The sequence below is a fragment of the Numida meleagris genome, chromosome 2 (assembly GCF_002078875.1).
Source record: "Numida meleagris isolate 19003 breed g44 Domestic line chromosome 2, NumMel1.0, whole genome shotgun sequence".
NCBI lineage: Eukaryota > Metazoa > Chordata > Aves > Galliformes > Numididae > Numida > Numida meleagris.
The window spans coordinates 110,410,140-110,429,841 of NC_034410.1; the positions used below are offsets into that span (position 1 = coordinate 110,410,140).

Below are 19,702 nucleotides of genomic sequence, written 5' to 3' on the forward strand. Positions count from 1 at the left end.
CATTTGCCAGAAAGTTTCTTGACTTCAAAGTCTGTAGTTGCTTTTTGTGAGAAGATGCCTGCATAGTACATTCGCTCCGTGCTTCTGAGCTGTGTTGCTCTGTAGTTAAATCTCCAAGTCATTTGTTAAGTGAAAGACAAACTTTTCCTTTCCAACCAAGAATCACAGTCTGATAGTGATAGGACAAGGGAGAATGGTTTGAAACTAAAACAGGGGAGATGGTTAGATGTTAAGAGGACATTTTTTACTCAGAGTGGTGAGGCACTGGCACAGGCTGCCCAGGGAAGCTGCGGATGGCCCATCCCTGGAGGTGCTCAAGGCCAGGCTGGATGGGGCCCTGGGCAGCCTGAGCTGGTGGGGGGCAGCCCTGCCCATGGCAGGGGGTGGAACTGGGTGGACTGTGACCAAAACTGTGACCAAAGGTGTTCTGTGATTCTAGAATGCAGTGGCTGTATGGGACAGTAGGAGCAGAAAAGTATGTTACAAAAATCAGTATTTAGTCTGCTGGAGTGTTTCATATGTATGTTACTGGCAAAGAGTGATTTCAATCATGTATGCCTAAGATATGTTTGTGTAGAAATGAATATGTTGTTAATGCTTTCAGTGTGGTGCCCATAATCTCATTATAGCCCAATGGAAATATTTATATTCCTTGAAGAGTAGTGCTTTCAGAAGCTCTGGCTTTGACTGCTAGCTGAAGATGGATATATGCAGTAATCTGAGTGCCGGTAATAAACAGTGTTAGACCAGTTCTGCTTTATTAAGGTATTAGGTCTCTTTTACCATTACATGTGTAAGTGTATTTCACATTAGGTAAAACCACACCAAATCTAAAAAAGAAAGATGATGCTTAAGGTAAAGCTTTTTTTTTTTTTTTGCAGTCTGTTAGCAATGAAAGAGAGACTCCAGAAAAAGTCATAGTGATTTAAGGTATTACCAAAGAGTTTATTTTGCAGGATTTGTACTTACAGGCCTTGCTGTTTTTGAAGTTGAGTAGCAGTAAGTGATATATATGTAAAGGTTTACATTAGAAGAGAAAAGTGACTTTGTGCCATGAAGCACCTTCCACCTTTTCATTTGTTTTTGGAACCAATTCCAATTATTACCTTGATGGAAGGTCAGTCAGTTTAAATGGACAACAAGTTCAACAGGGTATCTATAGTTGCTGCTTATTGCACATTGAATGTTCATGGAAGATCACTAGCTTGTTCCCTTTGTTTTTTTTTGGGGGGGGGGAGTGAAAGTCTTTTACATCCTTCAAATCCCAAAACTTGGGGATTGGGCTGAGGAAGATGAGCCTGTCTGAGGAGGTTGAGGGATGTTCTGAAAGCTGTGGGATAAACAGGGGAGGCTTCACTGCCCCAGCAGCCCTCCAGCACTGCTTTAGCAGCAATAGCAAATGAGATCAGAACTGTGATGTCCTTCCCAGTGTGGTGGAGATGGCTGGGCAGGATGGGCACTGGGAAGAAGGCTCCCCTTGTTGCCGAGTGGCTGATCAGATGGGGCAGTGGCTACTGTGGGGCTGCTCTTCCTGTCCTATGAGTCTCACTCATCTGCCACGATTTGTTCGGTGGGCTAACTGTGTGGAGTGGGAGACTTAAAGAGAGGATGAAATATGCATAGCTCTAGGCACCTTTCTGTCAAATGCTTGCAGTACACAGAGGAAGACCATGTTTTATTGAACAGGGGGACGGAAGCAGCAATATCTTCTCCCTTTGGTTCTTGCAGCTGCAGTATTTTCCCTCAGTCGTGTACTTGGGAAATGGGGGTTGAAAATAAAATGGAGATATTTTTTATTTTTTCACATTCAATCCCTTGTTACAATTAATTTTAATCATTCTTAAATTTATTACCTGAGGTATTAAACGTGGCCTGATAGACTTAGTACAGAATGCAACTGACAAATCATAATCCTGGATGTTGTTGTCTGGGTAATCCCAGTAACAGGATTCCTGTCTCCATTTCTCGTTGTCTCTCATGGATGTACTTCAGCCACCTGTGGGTACCAACCCTGATCCTCACTTTGTAAATAAATCCTTTTTTAACGTGAATCATCCGTTCAGAGATGACTTCTTGTGCCTGATACTTCTGTGGTATATTGGTTTATTAATTTAATGTTATTTATGCTGATGATGGTTATATGGCCATCTATTTTATTGACTGTTTATCTGTTGGGTTTTGTGGACTGGTTTTATTGCATCCATGCCTAATATCAATGTGTATACTACAAAATCTCAATTACTAAAGACAATTTATATTAAATTACTGCCTTTCCTTTAGATGTGTTTAACATTTTGGAAGTTGCTAGACTAGCACAAAGATCAGGCTGTTCTGCTCCCTGGTTAGGAAGTCTGTACAAACACATTCTGCATCCACATCACACAGCATGCGGGTACAACTTGTATGGGTTGGTAATGCCATTTAAACAGAGAGAAATTTGAACATGTAGGTCTGCGTGGGTATGCACATTTTCAGAAGTTTGGGAATATTTGACTCTCACTTCTGTTTTGGGTCCACAGTTATAATCAGCTCAGCTTCTGAGATCTGGGTCCTGTTTTTGTAGGTAGCGATAATGAAATAGTGATAATGGAAGGAGCGTTATTGATATGGGGAGGCATGTGTTTGCGTTATCGGTCCGTGGTATGATACAGCCTAAAGCATTGCCTGCCTGTTTTATCTGGGCAGAAAAAGGCTAGAGGGAAAGGGAAAAAAAAAAAAAAGAAGATTGAAGCATCTTTTATGTGACCACAGGCTGTGAGCTTTTAAGGTAAGCTGGACAGTCTGTTCTTTATGGTCATAAACCATCACTGCGAATGTCCTTAAAAAGGGCAAAAAAGTATCATGTATCTGCTTCTGCCTATGTGAGCACTAACAATACAAACTTCCCAGGGTAGGGACGATTTTATTCTGTCTCAGTGTCATAATTGGCACTGGGTATTTTGGGCACTGCAGTCATCCAGAACTGAGTGTGCAGCTTTGTGTTTCTCACTCTGACATTCCAACAACAGTCTAACCAGAAGATGTATGAGGTATTGAAAAATTGCATCCCATTCTCTTCCATCACTGCTCTATCAATTGCAATCCAGGCTTTCCCCACCTCATATTTCTTGGACATCCTGTGGAATGCAGGTTGCTTCTTTGGCCCTTGTGCCCCAGGGCTGGGTGAAGTCCAACACACGCAGAGTGCTTGCTGTTAGTTGTAGTGGAAGGCAGATTATGGCGGCTGGAACAGAACAGGACCTTGAAAGCAAAAGATGGCCTCCTTGTTCTGCAGTGTTTTGGTGTATCATTTCTCTTTTCCTCACAGTTGTTCTTCCCTTGCTGCCACCTCGGTTCTAAATTTGTCTGTCCCATTTTACCATTCAGAGCTATCTTCTGTCTTTTACTCGCTTTCTCCAGTCAAGCTTTCCCTGCCTTTCAACTTCTACCTGCCATTCAGCCCTCTGTGCTCTGGCATCTTTGCAGCCACCACTCCCTTTTCAGTGAGAAATGTCCAAAAATAACTTGGAAGTAGAGGTGGCCAAGGATGGCATGCAGGTAAGAATTGAAGTTATCTTACCAAAGAGGCTTTTTTTTGTTATGATTTTTTGTTACGACTCTTTTTACTGATGGAAGATGTCCTTGGTTTCTGCTCAGAAAGCTCATTTTGATAAACACAAATCTTACCCCTGACCTTTGCAAGTCTGACATCTCTGCTTTTCTTCTCTTACCTCTTTACTGAAAGCAAGTGTCCCTCTTCATCTTCCTGTCATTCTCCTGTCGTCTCTACCTCAGGGCTTTCTTAAGTGATTCATGAGCTTTGCTGGCTGCTTTTTGAAAACAGGGCCCCTCTCAGTCATGTCTGCGCGCAAGTGCCCCACATCAGCTGTGCCATAGGGTGGTGACCTGAGGGGCTGGCCTTCCCTCCTCTGCTCTTTGCAGATGTCTCAGGCAGCAGTGGCACAATGCTGACCCAAATCATGGCACCTTTGCTGCTGCCTACAGGGCTGTGAACAGTGTGGGTACTTGCTGGCTTAGAGTTGTGTTGATTTTGCTCGTTTGGGCTGGCTGCTTGGTGAATTTGCTGCACTGGCTGCCTAAAGGCTCCAGCACTTTCATGGTTGTCTTTGTTAAATCTTCACAGAGCGACAGCCAAGCAGATGGTGCTACCACCTCATGCTAAAGTACATAGGGTTTTTTGTCTTGATAAGGAATTTTTCCTGCTGTACATTTTGAAAAACTGGGATACTTCTTTATGATCAGCTGTGCTGTTTAGGAAGGGGAAGGCTCTTTAGGGAAGAGCCAGTTTCTGCAAGTACTTTCTTTCCTTCTTCTACAAAGCAATTTATACTTTCTTATTTTACTTCAGCGTGACTCTGAAGACATGCATCAAAAGCATGTCTGCCACAAAGTCTTAAAACAAATCCAAAGAAGAAGAAAAAAAAATCCAAAGAAGAGTTCTGCAAATCCTGAATGTATTTGTTGTTGCATTGGTAATGATTTTTTTCTGTGCACTTGCCGAAACCGGATTGATACTTCCCTCATGTCCAAAAATACATATGTCTGCAGCTCTTCTAGCTTTGTGGAACATCCTATTGAGGCAGTAGGATCATACACAGAGATTTTTTCCTGCTGCTTGCCAAAAATCATGTGGGAAATTGTCAATGTATATAAATAACTCTTGATGAGGAATAAAGGAAGATGGAGCTAGGCTCTTTTCATTTGATATCTTATGATGGGCACAAACTGAAATGCAGGAAATCCAGTGTAAGCATATGATTTATTATTTTATTTTTTTAACTGTGAAAATGACCAAATACTGGCACAAGTTGCCCAGAGATGTCATAGAGTGTCCATCCCTGGAGACCTTTAGCATCTACCTAAACGTGGGCCTGAGTGTCCCTGCTTGGGCAGGGGTTGGGCCGGAGAGACCTAGAGGTGCTTCCAGGCTCATCTGTTTCTCAGTTCTGGTTTTGGATATCTCCACACAACTGACCAAGCAAGGCCACTCAATTCTACAGAAATTCCTTTTTCTGTATTAATTCTGCTATCCAAAATTATTTTGTGTTTATACCTATCCTTATGTATGAGTGTGTACACATATAGAGATCTGTATACACCTACCTATTGCTAGCTGGTATATAAACAATGTATACCGAATGAATGGAAAACAGTTGCTTAAGGAAATAATAATAATTTTTTTAAAAAACCCATTTCTATTTCATATAGGCCACAGTTATTTTCTGTGCTTTACGCCGACATTGTAAATCTTAGATAATTTCCCTTCCACAATGATATGTCACTGTATTCAAAAACATTATATAAAATTGCTTCTCAGAAGGCTTTAACTTTCTTAGATGGTTTCTGTTGGGCACCACTTACACAGAATTACATCTTTGTTAAGGACCATGTTAAACTTAAGTGGGCAGAAAGTGCACAGAAGGAAATCTGCGTAAGAGAACAGAGAATAAAAGGCTGTGGGCCAGAAGGAGGTGGCCCCTCAGCTGGACTCCCCTCCAGCAAAACACAGGTCTGAATTAAGTAGCAAACATGGAGAAACTGGCCTGCTTTGAGACCATGCTACAGACACTTTGTTTTTATGCAAATACTTTCTGGAGTCCTAAGGGCAGGTAATTAGGGCTCTGCTTGTACTCAGCCTAGTTTCTGCAGTCTGTTTGTGGGACTGACATCACTGCTGAGAACCAGAAGGCTGGACAAAACTGACTACTAAAGCTGTATTTAGTCCTTGGGTGTGTAAGGTACCAGGTGAACCTCAAAGCAGTGCTGGAGGAAGCTGTTAGGGCATCCTTTCTAGTATGGGTTGGGTAACTGGAGGAGGAAAAGGGATACTGGCAAAGCTCTTCATCCTATGCTTTTGAAGCCATAACTCTTGCCTTATAATATTAATAAGGTTTCTTTCTCCTTTTCAGCCCCCGCTAAAGCAATTTTCCCCTTGTTTAAATGATCACCATTGTTAGCATTACATTGTTTGAGGCTGTGAGGTAGTCTTTGTTTACATCTTGGTCAAGACAAGTGGCAGAGTGCAGATCAGAGGTTTTATATTTGAAGTAACAGAAACATTATCTTTGTTTTGACACACATTTGGATTTTTACTGTTTTAATACATTACAGTGCCACATTTTCTGTTCTGATGTTCTGTGTTACAATATGTTGTGGGATTTTTTTTTTCCTGCTTGTTTACAGGCTCTGACATAACATTTTAGAAGTTGTACTTAGACATTTCTTGCAGTGGAAGCACTTGAAAAAAAAATAAATCTGTTTTGAAGATGAAAGAATCCAATCTCTATTTATGAGAGCTTACGTAGCTCCTTGCTTAACACATCAGCTTCAGTCACAGCTGGTAGGAAATTTTAAATTTTACTTTTTTGTTGAATTTTCAAAAACTAGTCAGATAAATCCTTTTAATCTTTATGAGCTGTAAGGTTTTCTTTCCTGTTTGTTTCATTTTAGTGTTGCTTTTAGGCCTTTTACACATGATGAGATTATTTTCCTTGGTCCCTACAACTGTCTTTTGAAAATCCTTTAGAAGTAATCTGAAATAGTGAAGAAGTTATATCTTGTTGGATGTCGCAAACACACATGAAAAAGGGATGGATTTGTCCTGGCAGGTTGAGTCTCCTTTCCCTGCTCTCATTTCCCCTTCCCACACACACACTTTAGAACCATGCCTTCCTCTCTGTCTTCCAGGCCCTTCCTAAGTTCGCATGCACTGTGAATTTCACTTTCAAGGACTGTTTGGCTGTCTGGAGCTAGAAGAAAAAGTCCTGTTCCATTTTGTAGAGAATAAAACTTGCGTCTCATTCCTTGTATACAGTGCAGATAAAGAAGTCACAAATGTTTGATGTGAAATTCTTCAATAAATTAGGATCCGCCCTTAAATAAGGCTGCCATGCAAGTCAGTAACAGCCTGTCCAGTATTGGCAGCAAGAACCGGGTTATCACCACTGTGACTATTGCCTTCATGCCTGGTCCTGCCCTTCCCAGCTCTGCACGGCAGAGGTGATAGCCATGGCAGAAAGGGTTCAGCTGCTTGAGGAGTTCTGTGTAAATAAGGCAAGGAAGGTTAGAGCTGAGGGTTTGATTCTCAGCTCTTCACAGTGGTTGTAGCAGTTTGGTGCTTCTGGCAGTGATGTGCAACAGGGTGACAGATGCCTTCTTTTCCTCGCAGCTGGAAGGGAGTTACCATTAAGCTATATCAGACCTTTTTTTGTGTGAATGTTTTCTTCCTCAGATCTACCTGTTACAGACCCCATAATAGCAAGCATGGGTGCATTTAAAACAAGAAAGATAATCACAAATTGCACAAAGGCAGGTCCTCATCAGATGCTCTTGGGAAGGACTCTTAGACAGAGATCTGACTTACTGAGGTTATTACCATAACCTGAGATTATTGCAGTGTTTAGTTTCTTTTGGTCAGAAATACCAATGAAAGCCCAGCTCCTCACCTTGCACTTGTGCCATCAGGGCTTTCTACTCTGCCATAGAAAAGTTTGGAAGTTCAGGGTGTTTTTCCGAGGACAGAAATCTAGAGACAGTGACTCTTAGGGGATCCTCGTTTGCATTTTGCTTCAAAACAGAATTGCATGTGTCGTTTTAAGAAAATAAGCTGCTAATACTGAAAAACAAGCTGAGGCTTATTTTTACTATTGATGGATTCAATTTTTCATACTTGTGGGAGAAGTGAAGTGGCCGAGTTACAAATGCAGAACTGATACATCCTCAAAAAAAAATAACTGACTTTTTCCTTGCAAAGAGCAAAACCTTGCTAGCTGTAATTCTGTTTTAGTCGCTGTTATATCTAGCATGATTTCAGCGTCTGGGGAGATTGCCTTAACATCCCTATTTCACATGAGCTGTCATCTGAGGTGGTTTGCATTTCTTTGAAAGCACTAAGTCCTTAAATAATTTGTGTAAGTTCTGAATGGTTGAGTTGTCTCTAATATGGTTAGATGACAATCTTTATTACTGTATAGTTATAATTTTTGTCTGTATATATTGTAAGTATATAAAAGCAGTGTTGATATTAAATAATCTCTTCAGAATTATCCCCTGCTTAGCTGATATCTCCAATTTCTTTGCAGGGTCTTTTAAACCCCTGAAGTGTCCTAGTATTTCTTATCAATAAAGGTCACTTTCTTAGGTAGCAAATGCAATGGCTATTAAGTTAATCTACTGAGAGCCCTATGTCTTAAGGAGCCTTTATGATGAACTTTTCAGACAAAGTAGCTCTTAAACTATCTTCCTAAATTTCTCCCTAAGGTAAAAATCCTGCAGTCCACGTGAATCACAAAGTATATTTCTCTTCCTGCCTTATACCTATTAATCTTTTAGCATCATAATGAAAAATGAATGTATAAAAAAGGAGTTGTTGTTAGTGGAGCAAAACCTGGTCAGTACATCTTACTCCTGCTTTGTTTCTCTCAAGGATCTTGCAGCCAAGTGCACTCTGTATCTTGAAGTTCTCCTGGCACTGCATGCCCAAAATGCAGCTTTTTCCTTATTTGCCCATCCATGTGTCTCACCTTACTACAGAAGTAGCTCACCATCACTTCTCTAGCTTGGATGAAAGCAGGCTTGTCCCATTTACATCAATTCTGAATATTGCATGAAGGGAGCATTTCCGAAGCCTGTGGGCTTTGATCGTATCATCCCTCTTTACATCTTTTTGCTGGTTCCTTCTTTGTTGTAGCCAGTACTAAAACTCTCTGTATGATACCATAGCATTACCTATCATCTCTCATTTCTTATCTGAATGTTGTTTTTCTGTCTGTATAGTGCCATCTTAAGTCGCCTTGCCATTAGGCTTTCCAGCAGTTCTGTTTTTGCTTTCTTTTGCATCCTTTCAACCTGGGAAGAGCTAACATTGTTAAATCAATTCAGTGTGCTTCAGGATGGTGGTCTTTTAATTTACCTTATATCACCAAGCAGTCTCACAAAATGAGTATCAACTTTTCAATTAAGACGTAGAAAAAGGTTTTCTTGTACTTGTAGCAACACATCTCAAGAATCCTGTCTGCTGGGAAGACTTTTCTGTGCAGATGTTATGCAAAAGCTCACAACGCAATAGAAACTTGAAGTGTCTTCACTGATTAGAGAGAACAAGTCTGGTCCAGTGGCATTTCTAGATGAGTGCATTTGCATGCCATGAGAATCATCATCAGTTAGAAAAGCAAATTGTCCTGTGAAGGAAAACGAAGAGTGAAATTCATAGATGATCAGAGACAGCTTGAAGAATGATGAAATAACGTACAACTTTTTATGGTTATGTTTGGCATTGAAGATCTGAAACTCAGTATGTATTTTCTGGTGCTTTCTAAAATAATTTGTGCAGGTATCTATATTTAGACTGTGGGAGCAGAGGTAACGGTGTCATTTTGGCAGACTTGAAGCATTGCTTTGTGGCCTAATAAGAGGGGAAACTGCCTTGCTTTGGGAACCAGAAATTGGAATAATAATGGCACTTCTGTTCTACTGACCAAGTGCTTTTCTTCATGTACAAAATGGGAGCAACTGGTCCAACCCACAGTGTGGCTCCAAGCATTAATTAAGTAACTCTGTTCAATGCTGTTCTGGAAAGCCAAGGTTTTTTGTTGTTGTCCTTGGTGTTTTGTGTTGATTTTAATGGATGCCTGAAAGTCTCAAGTCTAGTTTTGTTTGCCAGATTATTCAAAACTGTGCTACATTCATGAGCTCCCAGAGAAGGCAGTTGGCAATGCTGCAGTGTGGTCACGGCATTTAAAAGAAATCAATAAAATAATCATCTTATTTATTGAGACTTATATCTGTATTTTCAGTGTTCACATAAAAACATTTCAGTTTCAGAGTGCGTAGCTGTTAATGCTGTCCCAGTGATTTTTAAAACTAGTAAAAAAAACTGCCAAACGTTAACTGCCATTACATATTTAGAAGAGGTTTGCAAACAATGGATTTCTTACTTAAGAGATAATTTACCAAAAAGAAATAACTAAGAGTTGAGCAGGTCCTGTGGGGGTCCTGAGCAAGATGTTTCTGAGACACTGTTACAGAGCTCTGCTTGCTTCCACAGCACTGTCGTGAATAACACTTAGTGCTGAAGGCTAGGAGCAGAAAACTTGTTCTGAAAAAGTACTGGGTACTAATTTATGGGAAGGGAGGAAGAATAAAATTCAGGGACTTCCTGTTTTGAGGATGGAATTAAGCACAGGAAACAAATGCACTTCAAAATTCAAATACAACTCTGATGTGTGATTCTGTTTCCTAGAAACATTGCGGCATAGTTTTGGGGGGCTTCCAGTGGGGACAGCATTTATTTTTCTTTATTTTTATTTTACTGTAAAGGTAGCATGTGGGAGAAGTGCAAAAGGAACAGCCTCAGAAAGTGCCTAAGGGCTGGGCTGATTCCCAGCTCTGGCTGTGTCCTTCCACTGCAGTGAGGGTAGGTGGTTTACAGCCTGTTGCACTATCGTAGCCTGGGTGTTTTTTCTGTATGGACTCTTCTGTGGGGTGAAACATCTATAGCAGAAAAGACTCGTTTTCAAATACAGCTTCCTTGTATCGTCTCTTGAAGCTTATATAAATTATGGACGCCAGAAGTTTACAGAAGAGCTGTAGAATAATATTTGTTCCTTGTGAAAATTTGCATTTAAACATACATGTGGGTACCAGGGTTTGAGAATCTGGAAATGGTATGCAGTCATGGAGTCTGAAATAATAGTGCAATCTTGCCATCGCTTCCCACTGATACTGATAACAGGCATGAGAATTGCATGTGGTGGTCACTGCCATGCACTGTATGGCTCAGAAGAACAAGCAGCTTTGCGTGCCTTTAGAAACCCAGTATCTACCACAGACGGGCTGAGGGCAGCTTCTCAATCTTGATTGATTCTTCAAGCGCTTCTTCAGGCAGCAGTGCTTTGGTAACCAAGGGAAGGGTGGAGCCAGCCTGTTTACAGTTAAAATTAATCTCATTAGCAGCGGGTGCATTGTTCTGCCTCACTTTGGGTCTTGGAGTTTCAGGGTAGGAGAGCAAGTGGCAAGTTGGGAGGGTGAGGAGATACATGCTGGCATTGGTGTCTGGGGAACCCAGGTTGAGATGTCCAAAAGAGCGATGACACCTCTTGTGTCACTGTCTGTGGTTTTAGAGGTGTATGTTCCAATTCGATTGAAATCTCTGGGATTTTCATAGTAAAACGCTTCAAAATTACATTCTCTGTCTTACCCTGGGACTGTCCTTGGAGCAGAGGGAGCTGGGACTGCCCATCAGTCAGGCATCAGCCTTCTTTCCAAACGTCACTTCTAAGGTGATGGAGTGGTGCCTTGACTTTCTCAGTGAGCTACCCTCGTAAATCCAAAACTCACTCACGCTGCCACAGCAGTTGCATTTTTTTAATGCACATAAATATTATCCTTGAAAGAGAGGACACTATTTTAAATGCTCCTCTGATGTATAGTGAAATTCTACAGTAAAAACTTCTCTATCCTAGGACAAGCAATCCAACATGTAGCAAAGGGACTCAGAATGAGAACTTTGCTACCACAGCCCAGTTCCCCTCCCTTGTTGGAAGAGGAGCGTTCCCATCATCAGATGGACATAACTATTTCTGTAGTGTCCCAGCAGTTCTTGTAGTATAAAACCAGCCAGATGTGTGAACCATTTTAGCTGTCAGTATGCTGGCTATTAAGATGTAAACTCTACTGTCAGTATTTCAAATCATTTTCCATAAATAACGATTTACATATAGGAGTTATGTTCAAATTGTTGCAGCTTGAAATTGGTTGGTGTCACATGAATTTTTATGATTGAATTGCAGTGCCCTGTTGGTAGTAATTTAGTTTTGGTGTTTGATTTATTTTCTAGCACTTTAGTTTTGCAGCTCCTATACTGTACGGCAGAAATGCAGCTGCGTAGAGCTGTATAACCCAGAGCCATTGGTTTTCATCAACAATTGCTTGTTCTCTTATGTTTTTCCTTCTAGTTAAATCGCAGATGTTCAGGCTTCCAGAAGATGTGTGTTTGTTGTGGTTTTTTTTTTTTTTTTTGTTTTTTTTTTTTACCTTATGTGATTAGGATAATCCTGAAGTAAGGATCTGTCCTTCAAAACAGTCAGGTCAACAGCAGGCTGTGATAGCTCATGGTTTAGTTAGAATTGCATCAGAATGTGCATTTTCTCACAATATACATCAAATGATCCGATGTTTCTGTTCTGGTGTAAATTACATAAAACTAACAATTTGAGAAGGTTGTGATAAAGGACTTCTCCACAGTACATATTTTGTAATATGCTTAGGGGAATATGTGTTTGATAATGCCTTTGAACTTAGTTTTCCTGTGACTTGTTGAGTGCCCACAAGTGCAGGACTTCTTACTTGTTATTGGAAGGATAAGTTTGTGCAGGTTTTCAGTTCTTTGCTCAGTGATCAGTGCTCCGTGTGAAAATCCCTGAACCACCAGTTGTTTTTTTTTCTTGTTATAACCTAGAAACAGCAACAAGAAGTGATGGCAGCAGATGAAAATCATAGCTAAAACAGCCAGTTAAAGTCAGGAGGTCATTCAGTCTGTAGATGGTCAATGCTAGATTTGAGCTTTACGTGTAATTTCACTATGGTGTCCCATTCATGTGTATGTTTTTTGAGATTATGAAGAATTTTTCTCCCTCACCCCCAACAGAATGTCAAAAACAATGCGGCAAAAAGTCACTAATACCTAAATAGTGCATCCAGATTGGAAACTACAGCTGTATAAGTATGTGTATATTGCATGCTTTAACTGATATTTTCCCAGGTGGAAAACCCAATGAGCAGGGGAGCAACTATTTCTTTATAATCTCTTGATGTTTTTTGTTTGTTTGTTTGTTTTTGTTTGTTTTGTTTTGTTTTTTTTTTAATGGGGTGGAGAGAAGCAAGAATCCCCGGTTCTGGCTCACTTGCTGCAACTTAGTGTGGTAAAGGAAGGCAACGAGCAATCCTGTGCTTATGTAAGTCTTTGGGGAGGGGTTTGTATGGTGTTTTTGGATACAGTTTCTTCTTTTCCCTCCAGCTTTCTGAAAGGAATATAAATTATAGTGAATTGTTTCAACAAATTAATGTAAAATGCTTTGGCATTAACTCCCAACTGTAAATGGTGGCATCATCTAAAATAATAAAAACCAATCAGGTCAAAATTTGAGAAGGTGGAATATTTGACAGATTCTTCTAGTAATAAAAATGAATAAAAATTCATAGTGATTTCCTTTTTTAAAAATATCTCTAATTTCACGAATACTGTATTCAGCACCAGACTTATGCTGGCACTACTGGCGAGCAGTATTACAAGCCAATACATCTAGCTCTTGTTGACACAACCGTAAACTGGTGACATTTTCCCTTAAATTTCAATGCAGCAAAAGTCAGAAAAAGTTCATGTTTATAGTCTCAATAATATTAAGAGATTTTTATGAACAGAGAGTCCACAGGAATACCCTGGGGAGGTTGTTACAGCAGGCTTATGACAAAAAAATATTTATACACAATGAGATGCTATCTCTTAAAAGAAAATATCCAAATATAAGTCTTCAGGATTTTGACTGCAAATACTTGATGCCATTTGAATAAAGCCAGTTGTGAAAAAAACTTCCTATGTTGGACAAGGCTTCTTGTCCTCAGAGGATCCTGCAGTAGCTCCTATATGAAGGTGCTGGATGGTGAAGCTGGTTGGGGTGGGCTGGCTGTAGCAAAGATGCTTCCCATCAGAGCGATGATTTTTTTTTTCTGTAATATAAAGAAGCTCACATTTTTATCTAATCTCTGTGAATGTAGGACAGATTCCCTGGTCTGTGTGGATGTGATGGCTGTGAAGATGATGTCTTTTGAACATTGAACTTTATATGAGACTGTTTTTAACTTGAATATTCTCAGCTTGAATATCGTCTGATCAAGGATGGCAGGTTGACTTTTAGGGCATCCAGTGCCATTTAACATGCCCCAGGGTACATGAGGCAGCATGACGGGAAGGATCTTGGAGTGTAAGAAGCTCCGTGACTGAGGTCTCATTGTGTTTTGCACAGTACTGTGATAAGGAAGGGGTGCAATCTCCTTGTGACTAGCCTGCAAAAATTAAACTAGACGTTGGGCTTTAAAGCTTTCTGTGTCAGTTAAGTGGACCTCAGGAAACTTAAGAGCAAGTCATGCTTTTTGTTGCAGGTGGTGGTGATTTTTTTATCTCTCTAGCATGAGGAACAAAGCAATTTCTATGTATTTTAATAGTATATTTTTTAAAAGCTGTAGGAACAGTTTTAAAAAGAACAAGCTCAACTGGAAAGGCAAGAATTTTTATAACTTTCTTGGTCGCTAACTTGATTATAGTGGATGTAAAAAGTGGTCCATTTTAGTAGTGCATTTTGTTACCATGGTAACATAGACTTACTAATTTAGAAACCCTTCGGGCTGGTTTTGAGAACACTAACATTGCACTAGTGTACCAAAACATGAAAGGACGTACTGTCGAGGTAGCTGCTAAATGTTTGAGATGAACCTTGCAGATAAACGTGGATTTTTTTCCCCCCAGTTTCTATTAGCACGCCAAGGAATCATTTTATTGTTTTAAAAAAATCTGTGACCAGAAAACAGTTATTCATTTACCTTAACGGCTGCCACGTTTTTCTTATTAATTTGTTCTACTTCCTTTTTGGAGTCAGACCTTTGGGCCTCCATTGTGAAGCTGCTATTTCAGATACATGCTTTATGCTCCCGTTAAACAGACTGTGTTTCCAGGGCAGTTTAAGTGATTCTGGCACTTCTGTGGAAGTAGCATATATTTTGCTTGTCAATGACTGTATATCGTTCTCCAAGTCCTGGATATTAACAAATTCTGCATCATTTTATTAGCATGTGATAGCAAATTCTTTCCAATGGTACTGATTTTTCCCAGCTGTGCTTGTACTGGGGGGAGAGTCCTACTACCATTTCTCTTCTGCATATTTGAAAAAACAAAAGCTAGTGATTGATGTGTACTATTGAAATGCTGCGCAGCTAGTAATCTACTTTTTTTTTGGTTGCTTTGTTATATTAATTGAGAATTAGAATTACCTTCAGTAGAGAGGATGAAATGCTAATATTCACTGAAACACCAGTGCATGCTTCTGTGAGGTGTGCCTGCATCGAGCCTTCCTATGCAGTGCCTGAACTACTTGTACCTGTTCCCGTAACACCCTGTGAGGCTGCTGTAAGCCCTGGGTTTTTGCTGAAGTCGTTGAGAACTGTGGCTCACGGAACTGCCCTGGATTTAGAGTAACTTTGTCAACAATAGCTTGGCCAAAATCGAGATTCTAGATTCTGAGCTTTTACTTAAGGAAAGAAAGAAAAAAGGCATTTCTGGCTCTTTTGTTTGTAAGAATGACTGTGAAGTCTGGGAGCAGAATGCTGCTGGAGCAACACAGAGCTCAGGGATGTTGGTACCAGCTGCAGGAGCGTTCCCTTTGAAACAGGATGACTGCAGCCCATGTCTCAAGGTTGTTAGGTATAACCAGCACTTTGAGCAACGTATGTAGGAGGCAGATAGTTGTGTTGAATAAAAAAGCTCAAATAAATAAATCATAGCTAAATTGACCAAACCTACAAGAACAGATCTAAGATTCACACAGTAAAACACACCCAGGATTGAGCAGGCTACAAATAGTGCAGGCGGGCTGCATTCATGACACACTGCCACCTACCACTCCCTTCCCCCTGAAAAGCAATGAATATTTAAAACTTGGGTTACTTTATTTAGCAAGAACAATTCTATATTTCCACATACTGTGATCCTCACAGTAACAGCAAGACAGGCATTTTTATGTTGTTCAGAGCTTAAAAAAAAAAAAAGTAACGATCCGTTTTTACCAGCGTAAAATGCATTGTGATATAAAGACATAAAGAAAACACCAAGGCCTGCCTCTGAGCTGTAGTGTAGCATACAAATACAGAGGCTGGTTTTGTTCTTTCCAACCTCAAGCCAGGCTGTGGCCACCTGCAGCCCTTCTGCCTCCATCTGCTTCTGGACAGGCTGTGAAGTGCAGGCAGGAGCAGCTCTGCCCTGGCCTCTCCCCATCCCATTTCCTTCCAGGAAGATTTTGGGGCTCAGTTCACTGCTCTTCAGTTGTGATTGTTCCCCACCACACTCTCCATCCTTTTATTAAAGGTACTATGGGATATATGAAGCATCACATCTGACTGAACAAACAGCTCCCCTCCCTCAAACAGCTCGCTCCCTCCCTCCCTCCAAGAAAGCCTGCCTTTTTTGCAGCAAGCTGATGCTACTTTTTGCCTTACTAGTTGTTGATACATAGCCACACCACTTCATGACTGTACTGCAAGCAATTCAGGAGGAAGAGTCAAGTCACCTGTTGCTGGAGCACAAAGTTCCCATCGTGCAGCAGCAACACCAGGGTGCAGGGACCATCCCTTCCCACAGAGCAGCAAGGCTCTTACTCAGGGCCTAATGGTGCTGTCCAGATGGGCGCTGAAGGTTTAATTTTGAGCAGTGGTTCTGCCCACAGTGGTTGAGTTTATATCAAAATGTCCCAGGCTCCTTTGAAAAGCATGTTATTTGGATAATTGTTTGTTTGTACGTTGTTCTGCAAAGGCAGTGTGCATCCACTTTGCTATCTGCTTTGTCCTCCACTATGTAATTTATTGTGGTACCTTATCTAGCGGCCGCTCTCGTTAGGAGAGATGCTCAGTCAGAAATTTTGTTCCTTGTGTCGCATGCTTTTACATACCTACGTGTTAATACTCATTGTGCCTGATGAGACTGAGCAGAAGACTTGAGTCCCGTGAGTTTTGCTTTCATGGTGGTGACACAAGTTGCATGTTTTCTCACAGTCTAGCAAAGGAATAGACAGAAAACAGAGCTGTTGTCAGGGCTAGAATTTACATACCATATGCTGTCTACATCACCTTTGTCTTGTAGAATTGTTTACTGTGGAAAAATCATCAGAAGCAGTCCTTTATTTTCAAACTCAGATCTTCAGGACAAATAGTTTTTGTTTGCTTCCTCAGGTTCCTGTGTGTGCATGCAGGGGCAGTCCTGTTCTTCAACTAGCAAATAAAAAAGCCCTAATTCTTCAGGTGCTAAAGCTAATGTAACTGCAGTTCTTTAGTAAAAAAAAAAATAATTTTTCAGACTTCTCACATTTTAAAGCAGAAACGTAATTGAGTATCACCAGTAGATTGGTGTTTGTTTTTCTTGAATATAGGGAAAATAATCACAGATCCATGGATCTGTTACTTATGTTTTCTCTTGTTTCTCCTCAGTTTGTTGTTTCCCATTGCTTTAGTAAGGAAATCGCTCTGAGCTTATATGATTTCTATTTTTTTTCCTGCAAAATGTTTTATTTCATTTGTGGCAGTATTTCAAGATTTAAAGACAAAATTGCTTCAACATAAGTAGTCTAATGGGGAACGATATAAAACAAAATTCCATTCTTGCATCTCTTCCAGAGTTTTGTTCTGCTTCACCTCTCCGAAAGATTTTAGTTTTGTCCTCTCTAACCCAATCTGGTGATATAAAGAGGATTCAATTGCAGTACTACCTAGTTTCAAATAAGGAAGAACCGAAAACCCAAGTCTAGACAAATACTTAAAATTCAAAAGAATCTAAATTGGTAAACACATAAAAATGAAATTCAAAACTGACTATAGTTTGCTTAACTTTACAAAAGATAATCCCCCCCAAAAAACAATTGCATGCAGCGGAGAGACTATAAAAAGGGTAATACTGCGGAGAGGAAAAAAAAAAAGGAGTAATACCAGCAAGGGTATGAAAAACATAATGTGGCAAAGTGTTGCAGCTATTGTCTGTGTAAAGATGCGCAGCAGAGTGTAGTACGGAGGCAGGAGTGGATCTGGAGGTTTGGTCTTGACCCTGCTGAAGGTGTTGATGGATTCCTACTGATGTTAGTTGGCTTTGCAGCAAGCTTGTCTTGGTATTTTGAACATGCAGTCAGTTGTAGATGCCCTTCCCTAGGAAGAGATTGACAACAGTGGATGGATGTCAGGACAGAGAAGCGCAAATACAAGAACTAGAATTGAGGGCAAAGTAGAAGGACAAAAGAAACTATTAGCATAGGTGATAAAAGAAGAATCAAGCATTAACAGAGAAAAACATAAACGCAGGTTCCTTAATACTCACTTTGCAGGTGCATGAACCCGGGGAATGACCTCTCAGAGAAATGAGGAAAAGGCTCTAGCACTTGTCTAAGTCATTAGCTAAGAGACAGTAGAAAATAATCTTCAGTTGGCAGGATAATGGACTGGGAAATGGATCAACTCTTTCTTCACATCTGTAATTCCTAATTGTTTAGCCTCTTGTACAGCTGGAAGTAAACTTCCTGTCTCACTGATCCTGCAAGTCTCTCATCAGAGAAAAAAAAAAGCTGTCCCGTAAATGAACTTTGTGTCTCTCAAAAACTGTTCGGTTACTATTATGACAGATCTGTTTTCTGTTGTCCTGACAGAGAGATGATACTGGGGTGTTCTTCTGTTTGCAACGTCATCCTCATCTCATGTAACCTATCTCCATTTCAATAAAGTTATTTTCCTTCATTTTTTATTCCCCCCAAAGTTGGTTTTATTTTGCTGCATCTCTTTCCTTTCTTTTCTGAAACTGAGGTATCATCCTCTGGGTAAAGTAATTTACTCATCTGTGGATTTCTCCAAAATTCCTCAAAACAAAGTTTCTTTTCGTGCCATGACCCATCCGCGTTGTTTTTCTCCTTTGCAATTCATTTGCAATGCCCTATGACAAGTTAAGTTGCCGTTCTTGTAGTGAACATTCACTAGGTCCACCTTCTCTGGTGATCCTCTCTTCATCTTTGACAAGCAAGAATTAAGAAGCAAGCTGTAATGCCTTGTGTCATTCTCTAATAAGGTTTTTCCTTTTCAGTTCCTGCGTGGTTGGACAGCACAGGTGTGTAGGAACTGTTCTTCTGAAAAAAAAAAAAAAGAAAAAAAAAAAGCTAGTTGATGTGTTGCTTGGAGTGGATGACGCTAATTTTTTTTTTTAAACAGCCATAATGGGGGAGGAGATCCAAAGGCCAAGTCTAACAACTGGAAGGTCGTTGGAGTAGGGGCAGATGTGGAGGAGCTCCCAGAGCTCATGCTGCTGCATTGCTCTGGGATGGCTTCACCAGCCTGATGAGGCTGGTCACTGAGGTGTGCTCACACTGGATCAGGCCTTGGGCAGTGCCAACCTGCTGTGGATCTTGGTTTCCCTGCTTCCAAGTGCCGCTGACTGCTGTCGTGGCCCATTTGAGCACCATATATCTATAGTTGGGCCCTGGCTCAGCTGCCTGTGCATTAGTCAGGCTGAGCTGTGGTTCTGGCCACCAGTCTCTATAACGCGCTGCTGATGCAGCTCTTCTTCAGGCGGTGGTGATGTCTGCCTGCCATCGGATCAGTCTTTGTGGCCCAGTCATACAGGCAGCACCTTAGTTAAAGGATACACATTCCTGCAGTTTTAGTGTTTGCTTGGCCTCTGTCAAATTCAATCAACTCCAACAGCAACAGCAAAGTTGGGGACAGTTAATTCTTCATGGTTTTCTTGGTCCTTTCCCAAAATCTCCAGCAATAAGCATTTTCTGTGTTGATTTTGCTCTTCAGATGGTCTCATTTGATAGGCAGGTTGGCAGGAAAACAGCCAAGTGTTTTGTTTTTTTTTTTTAAGTGTGGTTACTGGTGACTGGAGTGACACTGAAAGAGGTGACCTAAA

The 19,702-nt window shown here is 40.6% G+C and overlaps 1 protein-coding gene across 11 annotated transcripts in view; it reads left to right on the plus strand.

Annotated features, from left to right (window-relative positions):
• The window catches only part of FAM110B (family with sequence similarity 110 member B), a 105,768-nt gene that overhangs the window by 52,579 nt on the left and 33,487 nt on the right, over positions 1–19,702 (plus strand). Inside the window, exon 1 of one of the 11 annotated variants that reach the window (XM_021387847.1) lies at positions 441–475. The exons of 9 other annotated variants lie outside the window; for them this stretch is intronic. The gene's annotated coding sequence lies outside the window, so the exon portion shown is untranslated. Of the gene's footprint in view, positions 1–440; positions 476–19,702 lie in introns of those variants that run through there. One more of the 11 variants, XM_021387844.1, reaches the window with a different exon arrangement.